Source organism: Papaver somniferum, chromosome 10 (assembly GCF_003573695.1).
Source record: "Papaver somniferum cultivar HN1 chromosome 10, ASM357369v1, whole genome shotgun sequence".
NCBI lineage: Eukaryota > Viridiplantae > Streptophyta > Magnoliopsida > Ranunculales > Papaveraceae > Papaver > Papaver somniferum.
The window spans coordinates 142,240,130-142,244,498 of record NC_039367.1 but is presented as its reverse complement, the minus strand read 5'-3'; the positions used below and the strand labels follow the sequence as shown (position 1 = coordinate 142,244,498).

Genomic DNA, 4,369 nt, shown 5'->3' with positions numbered 1-4,369 from the left:
TTGATGAACTAACCAAGGAAATAAATAAAAATTCTTCAATACAAGGAAACCCTAATCTCACCCTCTAATCTAAGCTCTCCTCTCCCTCTAAAATCTCATCCCTTATGCCTTGCCCAAGGACCTCTATTTATAGGCCAATCAACCCTAATGGAATACAACTCATTTTACTTCGCCAAGTTTTCTCGGGAGCGCTTTATACTTCGCCCAGGCCATTTTCCATAAAGGTTTTCTCCTTCTTTCGCTATCTTCACATGGGTTTGTCGGGACACCTGTCTCTTTTCTTACTCCCCAATATATTTACTCCGCAATCTATCTTTTCAACCAAGTCACCGTACTTCGCCCTTTCGGTTTCGTTGTTGATATCTTGTTGGGTACTCTAGCTTGGTCTTTCGTAACTTAGATTCTTCGTGTAAGTCTCTTCGCTTCTGTACGATACTTCGGGGGATTGATAGGTGACGAGGTAATTCTGACATTCGAATTGACAAGTCCCTGACTGAGATCTTTAAGTGAGATTTTTATTCATATTCCTTCCTTTTTTTTTTTATGTTCGACAATTGGCGAGTACCTACAATACAAATTCCCTCTAATATGGTTTTAACGGTAATTAAACACTTAAATGATGAAATCGTATTTATCTACGTGAGTTGAATTTGTATCCACCATAAGCAATCAAATTTAAAAGTTATGAATTCAGCTGATTAACAAAGTCTCAATTTGGTGGTTAAACAGCAACATAAATCCATCCATGTATTGTCGACTTCGTTGTCCACATAGTTTACTCCAATATCCCATATTTTTTACATTGGAATACCATAATGTACGATCTAAACTTTACCAAACCTACCTCCCTATTCTTTTCTGTAAATGAATCACTATTCTTGGTTATTTAAGTAGACAGTTTTGTCTAACATTTACATTTTTATAGCGGCTATTTCACATAGATGCTCACTTAATTTCCATGTAGCCTTTGATATTTACTCGTTTTCCATGAATCATTTAGTACACATGGTGCCCAAATAAAATGAAGTCCCAATAAATCTCTGTTTCCTTCCTTAATAGACGGCAATGATAGACGTGACTCCCTTCTACTTCTCGCGTGTTTTGATAACTTTTCTTGCGTATTTCCATTATTCTCTTCTCCTTCAATAGAAATTTTGATCAATGAGAGCACAACATGATAATTTGGTATGTATTCTGTATTCATTTGACACTGTGGGTTGGCAACAACATTTTAGTTACTTATATGTTACATAAAAATTCCCGTACGGAGGTAAGCGAAGGCATAAACTAACAATGAGCAAGCTATACTGACTCTGGAGTCTGGATTTTGGATAGACTTGACACAAGTTATCCTAGCCTTTGGAGTTAATAAGCTCTATATGTTTAACTCAATACCAATTAGCAATTGGTAATATTGTGCTCCTATTTTATTTTCTGATCTAATATATACATCTTTATCGATGAAACAAAAAAACGAATATCTCAAAAAACCATTATGTGAATATTATAATGTATTTGTTAGATTTGTAAATCTACATTTCTACTTAGACGATTTGATCAATACTATTGATATAAATAAAGATAGTTTCTGTTATAGGGACTCTCGAGTATATATTCTCAACTCACTCTAACAATGACTGACGCTCTCACGTGTTGTTCACAAGTTTACAATTTTCTCAGCTCACACGGTTACACCACACACATTGACTCACTCTACTTATGCTAATACCCTCCCTCAATCGCATGTCGGCTGAAAGACGACTTGCGATTGAACACAGAGACGCGCTCTACTTATGCTGAAACAGGAGAACCAGGTTGTTGTACTGCGATTGATAGATGCAGATAACAATACTAAAGGAGAGCACAAGTCTGACTAGTACCAAAACAACATTCATCATAGAAAAGTAGGCCCAAAGATGCAGTTGGAGTAGGATAGGCAAAAAAAAAAAAACGCATGCTGACAACATCGTGAGTAGGTGGCGATAAAGTTGTTGCCGTAGTTGATGTAGTAGGCATGTGTCGTGTTGTACTAGGGAACATATAGAATAGTAGTATAAGTGAGATATACCTGTGAGAAGGTCCCAAGCAGCATGTGAAAGCTGAAATATGCAGGTAATAGCAAATAATTGATGGAGTAGTGCAGGATAAGTTGATGTAGAGAAGTAAGTAGCACAGGAGCAGTGTATGCAGCATTAATAGTTTTACAGAAGTAGTGGTAATTGTAGTGCCAAACTTGACGAAACACAAAATTGGAATATACTGATAACTGTTATGAGTTCTTGTTGCTGCAGACCATATAATATTTCATCACTTGTAACTCAGCAAAACCATATTGGAGCTTCTAAACGTAGTTGATGATGTCGCAAACAAACAAGAACCAACCCACTGCATCCAAGGAGACTCAAATTAACTGCTCACTGTAAAACTGTTAAGCATGAGAAGCAGTCGAGTATGACAAGAACCAACTATTCATCAACTGATGATCATGCTACCCTACACCAGATAGCCTTGCTTGAAGTGTTCTACATGGTTGTGAAAGACCCAAAGTGAATAACCAGAAGACGTGACAGCTGACTCTGCTCCATAGGATACAATTAGATGCAACAACTCATCACAAGCATAAATGTACATATCTCGACAAACACAAGCATAACAAGCTCATTCCCAGCACCATTAGAAAACCAGACAAGAGGAAATAGCTTGAACTTGATTTTCAAAACCATAATGAGATATATATGTTATGCTGCAGTATAAAAGAAATAGGAAATCACAACCACACTTGCTAACGCTGACTAGTGCTAACTAGTGTAAGAATGCAGCAACTGGGATAAGAATGCACTTTGACCATCACCAACACATTACTGCTTGCAAGATAATCGAAATGTGTGAACTAATAGGTAGCCAAATCAAAAGTAGGTGCTGCACTTAGGCTGAAAAAAGCATTAGAATAAGAAATACAATGAAAATTCCATCCTCTTGCAACATTTGACAACACCTGATCATCTTGTAACTCATTGAGATCCTCTACTCTCTCTACTGCAACTGATTTTAGCAAACTCAAGCTGAAGCAACTTATTGAAAATCACTTATTAAAGTACCCATATTATTTGCGATAGAAGAAATAATAAACCCAGCAAACAAGAGATAGTCTGACATTATTCAGCAACATGAAAAACAATAGAAAAGATAAAGGATAAAGGATTGCAGGCCACATTCTCAATTGAATGCAGACTCATCAAAGAGAACTTCAGTCTGTACTTATATATCTCACCAATTATAATCCCGAGACAACATCCTCAGTTCCATCGTTGCACACACAAACCGACTCACTCACATACCACTATTGTGAGGACTGTACCAAAATAACATTGAGAGGAGGAGCTAATTGAAGCAAAATTAAGCACTCAATGGAGCAGCAAACAATCAACACACACACGTACCCCAACATTCTACTGGATTTAAGAAGAATCTTTCCCCACTATTCAATGGAACAACATTAAGCTTCTTCCTAACTAACTATTGTAGCATAAATAGGCATGCTCAGACTGAATAGATCCAGGAATCAGTACCGGTAGGATTTGATAAAAGAACTAGGTCAAAATCATACCAAGTTATGATGAAAACAGAATTTGCAGACCAAATTGAATTTTGTTGAGATGGTGATGTAGAAATTGAACACATGAGATCAAATCTAAAGTAATCTAAAGGTTAAGATTGAGATTACCAGCAGAGATTCATGTGATAGTTGATGAGGTAAGAGATTTCAATCCATACACCAACAGGAAATTGAAATAACCAAGAGCTCAAACCCTAAAACTGAATTTTAGATCCAATATACACGCTTAATCCAATTTGACGACGTTGCAGTAAAGCATCAGGATCAAACCCTAATTCACACTAAGAAATCACCAGTAGCAACTCTTCTGACAAACTCCTTGAATCTTGAAATCAATCTTTCATAAACCCTAACTGAAGATGATGAAGAACAACAGTAGCAGAAGAAATTGGTAAAGAATTTAAGATTTAGCAGCGGAAAGGATCGATACCCTTGAGAATTGAAATTCTCAGGACTGATACCATGTTAGATTTGTGAATCTACATTTCTACTAAGACGATTTGATCAATACTATTGATATAAAGAAAGACAGTTTCTGTTACAGGGACTCTCGAGTATATATTCTCAACTCACTCTAACAATGACGGACGCTCTCACGTGTTGTTCACACATTTACAATCCTCTCAGCTCACACGGTTACACCACACACAGTGACTCACTCTACTTATGCTAATAGTATTTCTCTTGTTCTGTCCTTACAAAAACTATGTACTTCAAGTTTTCCACATATAAGGATATGCAAGCTGGCAAGGT

General features: G+C 36.7%; 1 long non-coding RNA gene across 1 annotated transcript; it reads right to left on the bottom strand.

Annotated features, from left to right (window-relative positions):
- Window positions 1–655: 655 nt before the first annotated feature.
- LOC113318304 lies at window positions 656–4,129 on the bottom strand. Its single transcript, XR_003344416.1, has 2 exons — window positions 2,069–4,129; window positions 656–1,140 (listed from the first exon to the last, which is right to left on the bottom strand). It is a non-coding gene; the product is annotated as an uncharacterized LOC113318304 (long non-coding RNA).
- Window positions 4,130–4,369: the final 240 nt, after the last annotated feature.